The following is a 12,545-nucleotide window of genomic DNA, read 5'->3' as shown; positions in this document are numbered from 1 at the left end:
TAATGACCTCCTTAAAATAGCTGTAGTCTGGAACTTGTGTAAAGGTCCCTTCGTGTCCAGCTGTGTAAAGTATCTACCTGTGAACACAAGTCAAATAACCTGCTCAGTCACTTATAGGTAGGGAACAGAAGCTACATACCTGTATTCTTCTGTACCAAATATTACATCATCAGAAAAGTTAAATACTGTAGCCAACATCAAACATGAAAAGAAAATTGAGGTACACTAAGAAAGTTAATTTAGAATAATTTTTATTTCAAATATTTAATTTCTTTTTTTTTCCTCTGCTATCCCCCCTCCAATATGTTTAAAGCAAAAGGACCTTCATTGAACAAAAAAAATAAAATTTTTTAAAATTTTTTTAAAGGCTTTCCATCCTATAACTTTGAAAGCACCTTGGTGATAAAGGGAAAAGGTAAACTTTTGAAATATAGGTAAATATAATCAATATTTATTTCTTTGGAGAAGTTGAATTTCTTAAATATAGTTGGAGGTCAAAGAAATTAAACTTATAATAGCAATCCATGAGTTACCCATTATAAAAGCAGGAGTATTTTTTGTTTTTACTACTTAAAAGTTTTTTATAGAGAAAGGAATTACCACACTGTTTTCAAAAGTTTTAATGTAAAAATAACATTTTGCTCTTTTTTAAACAGTAAGATGCAAAACAACAGTTCATTTAATAAATTTTGATTATTAAAATTTATAATATGAAAAGATTTACTTTGATAAGGAAAATGCACAACTTTTTTCAAAAAATTTTAAATGCTTAAAATATATAGTGTGCCTTCTCAAGGAGTACTAAATCTCAGCAGCTATGAAACTTTATAAAATAATTTACTTTTAGTAGGGAAATTATTCTTGGAAGATTATTAAAAGTGAAAAACTACACTGAAGAGGTCCCATTAATTGCTTGAAATTGTTGCTTCAATAGCAAGTTCTTATTAACTTGCATGCATAGACCCTAGTAAGGCAGTCAGACTAGTTACCTAGTCAGGTAAGTTTACAAAGTGCTGTAAGATGATCCTTTTCTGAAGGAAGCTTACTTTCTGTTTGGTGAAATTGGAGGGGTATGAATATTTACTATTCAATAAGTCAGTATTGTATATTACTTAAGGTCAAATTGTGGTTGGTTATAAATTATTGCTGTTGAAGCTCAGCAGGGAGAATGATTCCTATTAGCCAAGGTAATCAGGAAATTGAAAAAGATCGGAGACATCCTTGATAATGTATCGTGGTATGTCTGAGACTGCCCATTGACAAGGAGCTGCCATCGTCTTCTTGTAATTTTGAATGTAGATCAAAAGCTCAATTCGACTCACCTGAAACGGAACAACCCTGAAATAATAAAAATGGAGAGAATAGAAATTGTAGATATTCCAAAACCACTGTTTTGCTAGTTTAGCAAGTGCTACCTAATTTTCTACTTGTCAAGTAAGCCCCCATTTCCTGGGATTCTCAATGTGGGGAAGAGGCCTGGTGGGAATGGCATGACTGTGAGCAATAGAGAACTGTGAAGCCTTCTATGGAAAGAAATAGTGAAAACAATGTTAGGATTAATTTAATAATTGCAGCTCATTTATTTAACACTGTATCAGATGCATTAACTTTCATTCATTAATTTTTTTTTTAGTGCTAAAGATTGAGCCCAGGGCTTCAGGCATGCTAGACAAACACTCTACTGCTTAGCCCCTAAGCCTTTTTATAATTTTTTTAAAGTTGTCAGTAGACCTTCATTTTATTTATTTATATGCGGTGCTGAGAATTGAACCCAGTGCCTCACACATGCTGAGCAAGCTCTCTGCCACTGAGCCACAACCCCAGCTTCCCTAAGCCATTTTTAACTGGATGGTTCAATGACATCAAGTACTTATGTTTTTGCAGAACCATCACCACTATCCATCTCCATAACTTTGTTTTTTTTTTTTTTTTTTTTTTTACTAGGCAAAGAACTTTATTAACCTTTGTTTCAAACTTTATTCCCAGGCTTCTTCAGCTTAATTAGCTGCAAAGAATAAATTGTGTATAAGCAAAAACTGAAAAGAGCTGCAGTGTCCAAGGGGCTTGGGCTTAAAAATATTAGATCTAGATTTTATCAGATCCATAAACAAAACAATTTTAAAAAGCAGTCATAATATAAAATAGCAGCTCCCAGTAACTTCTTCAAGTTTATCTTCTTCAGAAGTTGATCAGTTCAGTTTGCCTCATTCTTAGAAGCCTCATCAAAATTCTCCACAAGATCTGGAACTTCATCATCATCATCCTCTCCAGTAGCAAGTGGTGCTTTTCCCATCCACAGATTGTTTGGGCAGAGCTTCAGCCAGTCTCCTTAAACTAGTCAGACTGTCTGCTCCAAGCTGGTTTAAGATGCTGGGTAGCATTTCTGTCAGTTGCTTTGTCTCAGCATGGCCTGTAATGGTGAAAGTGTTTGCTGCCAGAGATGCCTGAACTTTAGGGTTGTTAAAGTGAATCACTGTTCCTTGGTTTGTAAACATATTCACCTCTTCAATACCAGAGATATTGTTTACCCCTAACTTCTTTAAGGAGAACTGAAGTTTTTTATCATCTGCTGTAGCTGTTCTATGAACCACCTTCTTCTTTCTGTGAGCAGTTCCTTTCCCACCAATGCGCACTTGTGCCTGCAATTTGGCGAGTTTTTCCTGGTTCATGATTGTTTCTTTCATCTTGTCGGAGCGGAAATGGGGCCGCGCGGGGGACTAGGGCTGGCGCTCAGGGGGTCTCTGGCAGACCAGCTGAGATTAGGCGCACACACGAGGGGACGCAAGATGGCAGCTAGAGGCCATACTTTGTTTTTAAAGATGGGATCTTGCTGTGTTGCCCAGGCTAACCCCAATTTTCTGAGCTCAAGAGATCCTCCTGCCTCGGCCTCCAGAGTAGCTAAGACTGCAGGCATATCACTGTGTCTGGCTTCCAGAACTTTTAAAATCATTCCTAACTGAAACTCTGTACCCATTCAATAATAAGTCCCCATTTCCTCCTCCTCCTCCTGTCCCTAGTAACCAACATTCTACTTTCTGTCTGTAAATTTAACCATCGTAGTTACTTCGTCTAAGTGGAATCATACAATATTTGACCTTTTGTGTCTACTTTATTTTCATTTACCTCAATAATTTCAAAATGAATTCATGTTGTAGTATGCATCAAAATTTCATTCCTTTTAAATGATGTGTGTGTGTTTTAAATGATGTTCATGGCGTGTGTGTGTGTGTGTGTATAAGTCCTTGTGTGGTAGATGTTTTTGTTTCTCTTGGGTAGAGATCTAGGAGTGGAATTGCTAGGTCACATGATAGTTTTCATGTTTAACCGCTTAAGAAATGGCTTAACTCTTTCCCTGTGTTCCTGTCATATTTTACATTCCCACCAGTACTTAGTATGATCAGTTTAAAAATTTTTAACCATTCTATGGATGTAAAATTCTTCGTGGAATAAATTCACGTTTCCTAAATGACTAATAACTCATAATGAATACTAATTACTTTGCTGGCTATAGCCTCTTGTTTCAGTTCTCACTCTCCTTTACCCATCACATTTATTTATTGATTTATTGATTTTTTGGTGGTGCTGGGAATTGAACCTAGGGCCTTGTGCATGTGAGGCAAGCACTTTGCCAACTGAGCTGTATCCCCAACCCCTACTCTTAAGCTTTATCAAGACCTCTGGTCTCAAAATCTCTTGCTTTGTCCGTTCCTTTAGCTCCAGTTTCCTCTTCAATCACTGTTTTCTCCAGTACTCTTGGCTCTTAATCTTTGACCAACTCTGCCATTTTCTTTGCTTCTAAACTTAAGCTATTGAGTGCTATCAGAAGAAAATCACATTGATTTATGTTTTTGACACTGCTATGAATTTCTCTGTAACTTTTGACTTAATTTCAAACTTTTATGTAGAAGTTGCACAAATAGTACAAGGAACTCTCTCACGTCCTTTTCGTAGATTCCTAATTGTTATACTCTGTCCTGTTTGCTTTATTATATTCTGTTCTCTTTCTCTCGGAACGTGTGTATACACACACATACACACATATCTTAATTTTTTTTAATCATTGCATGTAAGCTGGAGACCTTTTACCCCTACGTACTTCAATATGTGTTTCTTTAGAACAAGAATATTCTCTTACATAGACTAAAATCAGGAAATTTCACATTTATGTAATGTATTATTTAATAATACTGTCCATATTCAGTTTTGTCAGTTTCCCTAACAGTATCCTTCATACCTTTTTTTAACTTTACTATAAATGTTATAGTTTATAACTTGAGCTTGGACTTAGCCATCCTTTTCCTAAGTAGCTATTTTAAGATTCTTTTATTCTTTCTGGCTTAGACCCCACTTTTGTCTCGTACTTAGTAATTGAGATTACTGTGTGAATTTTCTCAATTTCCTGTTCCATCTTTTCCATAATTTACAAATACCTATATCTTCATTTCCTTCTTTTCTTTGTAGAAGATATAGTTATCCTGGATAAGAATTCTACTTACATATGTAGAAGATTAGTGCTTTCTAATGATAGGTAGTAGTAGCTATTTAAATTTAATTAAGATTAAGTGACATCAAAAATGAAGCTGCCACTAACTCCATTTTAAGTACTTGGAAGCTAGATGTGATTAATGGTTACTGTATTAGCATATTTCTAGGTTCCTTTCATTCCAATATTTGAAGGGTTTTCCTTTGTTGCTTCTTAATCCATAAGAGGCCACCTTGATCTTGGTGTTTCTCATCTATGTATCCTTATGAGTCACCACTTCCTCACATGTACCTTACACTTCAGTCACAACCAACTATATGCATTTTCTCCAAATATCCTCTTTTTCACTTTGCCATGCCACTCCCTTTTCTCACATCTTCCTGAGAGGCATACTCCTAATTAACAGCTTCTTTTCTTCACTAATCATACAAAATTGCAATATTCTAACACATTTGCCTTTTGTGCTAAAGCTATAAGATCCTTAAATGTAGGGACCATACATTACTTATCTTTTGCTCCTTATGTCCTAGCATTCCAAATAGACACTGAATTGAAACAATGATACAGTTTTTACCCTCTGACTGCTTACTCTGGGCTGATTATAGTTTGTGTAGATCTCTGTGTATCTGTGGAAGATGATTTAGCCTTTCCTGTAACATTGCCTGAGCTGTTTGAGCCCTGGATCTTGACTTCTGTCTGAATGCTTATAGTATGTTTTGCTTATTATTTTTCTGATCATCCAGAATCTAGCCTAACTCTCCAGCCTCCTAGATATTTATACTTTAGAAGTATCAGTTCACTTGTGGTTCCATGAGCATACTATGTGAAATTAGGGTATCATGTTTTATTTAGCTTTGAATATCCTTCGTTCCCAAAGTATAAACCAAGCAACATCCATCATAAACAAAATAATCCTTTCAGTTTCAAAGCAAATCACTCTATTCTATAACTTCACTTGTTTATATTGTGTTGTTTCATATTATATTGTGACTTGTTAACTTGTCTGAGAGTAGTAATCATTAATCAAGTTCCGTAACTGAGAAATTTTTTCAAGTTATATACCCATTAAGTGATAAAGCAAGAATTAGAAGCCAGATGTACTCTGTGTGTGTGTCTCCCTCCTGAACTGGTGGGATTACAGGTGTGCGCCACCACACCCAGCTATATCTCATTTCTTAAAGAGTTTTAGCTTGCTTATATGCTTGGACTTTGGAAACAGACTGGATTCAAATCCTTGCATTACCGCTGTTATATTTTGGATGCAAGATGCTTAAGTGCCCCCAGTGTGCTAATTTTGAGAAGTGTTGGAATCCTCAGGAAGTGGGATTTAGCCAAGCATAGTAGTGCACATGTTTAATCCAAGCAACTCCAGAGACTGAGGCAGGAGAATCACAAGTTTAGGCCAGCCTCAGCAACATAGCAAGACCCTGTCCCAAAATAAAATGGTCTGGAATGTCAGTGGTAAAGCACCCTGGATTCAATCCCTAATACCAAAAAAGAAGAAGTGGAGTTTCATGCAAGATAATTAGGTCATTTGGAGGCACTGTTCTCAGAAAGGATTAGTGCTGGTCTGGAGGAGTGTGAGTTCCTGCAAGTGTGGATTATTGTAAAGGAGCAAACCTGGCCCCAGAATCTCTCTCTTGCTTCCTTTTTTACCACGTGACTTCTGCTTTTGTGTTGCCATCTGCCCTGAGACCCTCACCAGAGGCCAAATCTATGGGGTCATTTAATCTTGAACTTTCAGGCTCCAAAACCGCAAACCAAATAAACATCTTTTCTTTTTTTTCTTTTTTTTTTTTTTGCGGTGCTGGGGATTTGAACCCAGGGCCTTATGCTTGCGAGGCAAGCACTCTACCAACTGAGCTATATCCCCAGCCCAACATCTTTTCTTCATAAAGTACCTCACCTCAGGTATTTGTTATAGCAGCAGAAAACAGATTAATATAACCACTTACTAGCTGTTTGACCTGAGCAATTTCCATAATCTCTCTAAGCCTCATCAGTTTCCTCATCTCTAAATGGTTCCTCCCTCTAAGGGATATTGTGAAGATTAGAGTAGATGGTATAGTGTCTTACTTGGGAGCTCTCAGTTCTGTTCTTATCTTGTCCTGCTGTGATTTAGCTACTGTCTTCTGTTAGTCCATTCTGCCCTACTGTCACTAGAAGAACCAATAAGAGATCTGAATGATATTTTGATAGGCAGTTTTGAAAAAAGAACCCTGGAGAAAAGTCTGAACTAGTGATATTTGGGAGACCGTTGTTGCTCAGAGCTGCTTGGTAGAACTTAGAAACCTGGGCTTGTGTGCATAAAAATATAAATAGCAGGTGATAGGATTTTAAAATAAGTTCCAGGAGCCTGTATGTCTTTGGGCAGTTTGGGTTTCAGATATTTTTATTGTCTTTCTAAACTTTTGGAATGGTTAAGAAATACCAGCTTTTTGGGCATCTAAAAATTACAGGGTCACACACTTTGAAGCAGCACAGAACTTTGAAATGTCCCTTTGTTGGAACCCACAAAAAGTTTATCATTTTCCACTAAAATATTCTTTCTTGTTTGATCACACATCCTAGGTTTTTATTTAGAAGATAAGGTTGTCATAGGTGTGACCCCCCCCTTGGCAAAAAGGATGAAGCTAAGTCACCAAAGGAAATACAGGAAAGATTTCATTAGTGAGCCAGGCGTGTTGTGCACTTTTAATTTTTATTAGAGCTTTATAATTATGTAGTTGGGCTTATCCCAACATTCATACATGCATGGAAATCTATTTCAATTCATAATCCTCTCCCTTTTCCTTCCTATCCTCCCTTCCCTCTCCCATTCTCCTTTCTCTACTTAACTAGACGTCTTTCGCTGGTTGATTAATTTGTATTTGATTGGTTCTTTATGTTATCCTATCCTTCTCTTCCCCTTTCCTGTTTTACTCTAGCTTCTACATGTGAGAGAAAATATTTGACCTTTGAATTTCTGAGTTTGGCTAATTTTACTTAACCTGGTGTTCTCCATTTCCATTCATTTACCAAATGCCACAGTTTCATCTTTTTATGGCTGAGTAGAACTTCATTGAATTTATATGTATATGTGTGTATGTATGTATATGATATTGTATGTAGTCCCAATACTTGGGAGAGTAAAGCAAAAGGGACACTAAGTGTAAAAATGCCAGGCCAGCCTGGGCAATGTGGTAAGATAAGACCCTGTTTTAAAAAGGGGTGGGAGGAAATAAAGGAAAAAGAAAGATTGTATTTGTATTATATTATCTCTTTAGAACAGGTAAATAGTTTACCGCTCTTGTTAGGTGATTTTGTATTAGAGAATGGAATGAAGAAGAGGAGAATGTGGGATATAAGTGAGAAGAGAGAGTACTACAAGAACAATTGATGAATGTAGATGCTTAAAGTCTAATTTGTCTGTGATTAAGCTCTAAGCCATATTCTTCTAATAGTTTTTTCAGAATAATCACATGTTCCCTTTATGGGTTACTAAGAGTTTTTGTACATTTGCTTTCACAAAGAGTTCCATTTAGATAAAATGGTTCAACCTCATTTTTTTATAATGCTCTCTTACTGTGAAAATCAGAGTGAAATATTATAGAGGAAAATAACACCAAAGATTACTAATTTGTCATTAATATCCTTGTTTGTTATTAGTTGGCTTTAATAAGAAATAAATCTTAGCTGGGCATAGTGGTGCATACGTGTAATCCCAGCTACTTGGGAGATTGAGGCAGAAAGATCACAAGTTCAAGACCAGCCTGGGTAACTTAGCAAGAACTTGTCTCAAAGTAAAAAATTAAAACCGACTTGGGGGCATCGTGGTTTCACACACCTATAATCCCAGCAGTTCAGGAGTCTGAGAGAGGAGGATCACGAGTTCAAAGCCTCAGCAAGACCCTATCTCTAAATAACATACAAAAAAGGACTGAGGATATGGTTCAGTGGTTAAGAGCCCTGGTTCAATCTCCAGTACCAAAAAACAAATAAACAAACTAGGGGGTGTGGTACAGTGTCCCCTGAGTTCAATTCATAATACCAAAAATAAAAAATTGAAGTTTATGTATATATTTAATACTATGACCATAAGTATTAATAGCTGATTACATTCTTGAACTTAAACTTTTGCTTCCTGATAGTACAGAGCTCTTATTTCTCACAGTAAGAATGAATCATTTGCAGTGATTATCCAGTTGACAAATTAAAAGTTGTATTGTATTTTCAGTACTTCAATTCTTTAAATGAAAGCTCTGCATAGAGTGTAGGTTAATAGGGAGAGGGAGAGAACAATATCCTTACTTGCTAGTTGTGGTCATTTGATTTAAACTCAAGGTACATCTTAGTGTGCACATGTGTATGCGTGTATATAATTTTAAGAGGACAAACATTTCATACTAACCAAAACTCTCTTGCATGTTAAATGAATCTAGCAGTTTTTTAGAGAAAAGGGAACATGTTGATTATCAGGAAGAGGTAAAATGATTTTGTACTGCAGGTAAAATATTTTGTATGTTGCCTGTCATTTGTTAGACCTAGCTTCTTGAACAGTTAAAATAAAAATAGATGAAAGGGTGTTAAATAATATTCAAAGTACATAGAATTAGGTAGCAGGATAATTGAACCCTAGGGTTTCTGAAAGATGTTAGTCACAGCTGGGCTTTTTATTCTACTTTTTTTTTTTTTTTTTTTTTTTTTTTTTGGTAGTGTCTGGGTGTCTCCCAGGGACCTTCCACATTCTAGGCAAATGCTCTACCACTAAGCCACATCCATGTCCAACTGAGCATTTTTAAAAGATCATAATCTCAAGAGGTCTATTTCATAATTTAAACTGGTATAGTTGAATGTTTTCTTAATGGTCATTCCATCTTTCTGATGGAAATCTTTATTTCATTTACATATTCTACCTTAAAGTCAAACATTTATATGTTGTGTATGTCACCTATTTTATGAAGAAAGGAAGACATAACAAAAGCCTATAAAATTTGGTTCTCTATGAGAGATCTTGGCAGAGGACTAATTTGGTCTCTTGTCAGGGTCACCTGAGAGCATGTGGATAATATTCTTACCCTCTGGAAACAGTAGAGTCAAAGGGAATGAAGCTAGGAGGTTTTTCTTTCAGAAACCGTTTTTCTGGGCTGGGGTGGGGTTGTAGCTCAGTGGTAGAGTGCTTACCTAGCATGTGTGAGGCACTAGGTTCAATTCTCAACTACTGCAGATAGATAGATAGATAGATAGATAGATAGATAGATATCCATCGAAAACTAAAAAGAATATTTTAAAAACAAATAGTAGGGTTCTTTCCCCCTCTAGCTGTCACAGCTTTTCTACTTTCCCTCACCTGTGGTACCAAAACTGGAGTGAGGCCAGCAAGTAGTGACTTTGCCATTTAGATAATATGGCAGATATTTTTTCATAAATTGAATGAGCTAAGTGCTGTGAATCTACGTGGTAAGAATCTCTGAGAGATTTTGCAGTTTTCTCATGTTATTAATCCTTGGTTTTGAAAACCACTAATCTAGAAGTTATATAGGGAAATCCTTTTTTTTAATTTATTTTTATTGTAAACAAATGGAATACATGTTGTTTCTGTTTGTACATGAAGTAAAGACATACCATTTGTGTAATCATACATTTACATAGGGTAATGGTGTTTGATTCATTCTGTTATTTTTTTCCTTCCTCCCCACTCCTCCCACCCCACTTAGGGAAATTCTTGTTTAGTGATCTTTTCTGGAAAATTACAAGTTTTAAAACTTTGTCTCTTGAAATTTTAAATCATGCTGTCCTTGAGTTTTTATCTAATTGACAAAAAGCCAGGTCTTTGGGTGTTTAACTTCCTAGAAGTAGTTGGGGTCAGTGTTGAAGCTGGTCTGATGTCAGTCAGCAGATTTGAGACTAATAAATAAGGAATTATCATTGGGACACATTGTTAATGAAGTGGAAAAGTGGGTGCTAGCTGACTTCAAAGAGTATGGTACCTACCAGTTTATTTTTTGACTTTGGTAACTACACCTGGATACAGAAAAGCCAGGTCTTAAAATGACTGATTTAAACCTGTCAAGCAATTTATAGATCAGGTCTTAGTAATATAGGAATTTAAGTTATCAAGGTGATCTCTGTGTGATCAAAGCAGACTCAGTTTTATTGACTTCTAAGTAGTTTTAGAGCTAATATCCTTCTACCTTTTTTCCTAATTAAGAAATATTTGACTATTGGTCAAATTGCCAGTTATTTTTTTATCATTAGAAATAGTGTAAATAACTGAGCACAGTAGCACATGCCTGTAATCCCAGCAGCTCGGGAGGCTGAAACAGGAGGATCACAAGTTCAAAGCCAGCCTCAACAAAAGTGAGGTGCTAAGCAACTCAGTGAGACTTTGCCTCTAAATAAAATGCAAAATAGGGCTGGGGATATGGCTCAGTGGTCCAAGTGCCCCTGAGTTCAATCCTGGTAACCCCCCTCAAAAAAGAAATAGTGAAAATATACATGTACTATGTTGTAATGATGTGAAAAGGAGACTGCTTAAATTGTATACAGTTATTGATTTGTTTTCCCTAAATAACCTATGGGTGCCATTAAATTCTTTAAGAGAATATAATACAAATTAGAAAATCTTCACAAACAAGGATTTGTCATCTCGCATACTATTTTTAGATTGTTGTAGATTAACCTACTGCTGACTGTTTAATGGTCTGGAAGGAGGAAGAAAGAAGCTAATTTATATTGGATTAGTATGTTCTACACTGTTAAAGCATTCCCTGATTGATCTTACAAATTAAAGGTGGAAAAGACATGGTAATTTGATTTTTGCCTAGGTAATTGAATTTCTTATAGTTGATATGCAGTGGTTTCAGGGTTTGTTTTTGTGATTGGATAAATGCAACCAAGTATTAATCTATTATATAAACATTTGAATGTCTAGAACACCTGTTCTAAACAGGTGTGTCTAAAACTAGAAATACTGTACAATGATGAACAAGACAGATGACTCCTAAATGTAGTATTATCAAAATGTAATGGGCTGAATTACATGACTTAATTTCAGCCAGGGAAGTGACTTGTGTATTAACATGTGCTTGTGTATTAAATGTGATTTTTTTAGTGTTTAATTTTCTTCACATGGACTTATTCCACTTCTAACAGTATTTACCTGCAAGATAACTGATTGTTAACCAAGAAAAAAATTGGTTTGATAATGGTTGGAAACATCTTTTTTAAAACTGAACATTAAATTTAAGACACATCAATTTTCAGTTTTAACATTTTTATTAGATAAGTGATAACGCTTTATTTTGAATATTCCAAGTTCTAAATAGTAAAAGGGGAAAAAAGACCATTACCTAACTTATTCAGGCTGATTTTGTATCTGTCAACACTGCACATAGTAAGTAATGACTGTGTTTGTCCTCAGTATGATTTTGGCACTATTGATAAACCCATCACATAGAGAAACATTGCTTAAACTGTAAGGATATTCTGTTTAAAATAGCTGTTATTTTGAGCATTTTAATTTGTGGTTAACAAGTAAAACCTTTTAAATGTACTGTGTTTTTTCTTAAATTTTTAATTTAACTTTAAAAAAAAATTGGGTGGGGGGTTTAATCCACAGCATTGCATGCATGAATGAATAAATAAATAGAATTAAAGTGTAATTATTACACATATTAATTACGTGTATATAATTTTAAATTATTTTTAGTTCCCTTTAGTCTCAAATTTCCTGATGTACTAAGTTAATCTTTATATGTTTATTCTTAAATATTGGCAACTAAACTTTTGAAAAGTATTGTACAATACTTGCCTAGCATGTGCAGAGTCCTGGTTTTAATCCACAGCACTGCATGCATGAATGAATAAATAAATAAATAGAATTAAAGTGTAATTATTACACATATTAATTATGTGTATATAATTTTAAATTATTTTTAGTTTCCTTTAGTCTCAGAATTTCTTAATGTACTGAGTTAATCTTTATATGTTATTCTTAAATATTGGCAACTAAACTTTTGAAAAAGAAGGAACTCCCACCCCCACTAAGGATTGAATCCAGGGATGCTCTACCACTGAACTA

The 12,545-nt window shown here is 35.2% G+C and overlaps 1 protein-coding gene and 1 pseudogene across 7 annotated transcripts in view; one reads left to right on the top strand and one right to left on the bottom strand.

Annotated features, from left to right (window-relative positions):
* The window catches only part of Zfand6 (zinc finger AN1-type containing 6), a 71,434-nt gene that overhangs the window by 15,287 nt on the left and 43,602 nt on the right, over positions 1-12,545 (top strand). The gene's annotated exons all lie outside the window — the stretch shown is intronic.
* LOC124977825 (transcription factor BTF3-like) lies at positions 1,939-2,782 on the bottom strand (annotated as a pseudogene).

The sequence above is a fragment of the Sciurus carolinensis genome, chromosome 2 (assembly GCF_902686445.1).
Source record: "Sciurus carolinensis chromosome 2, mSciCar1.2, whole genome shotgun sequence".
NCBI lineage: Eukaryota > Metazoa > Chordata > Mammalia > Rodentia > Sciuridae > Sciurus > Sciurus carolinensis.
This window is presented reverse-complemented; position numbering and strand designations above follow the sequence as displayed.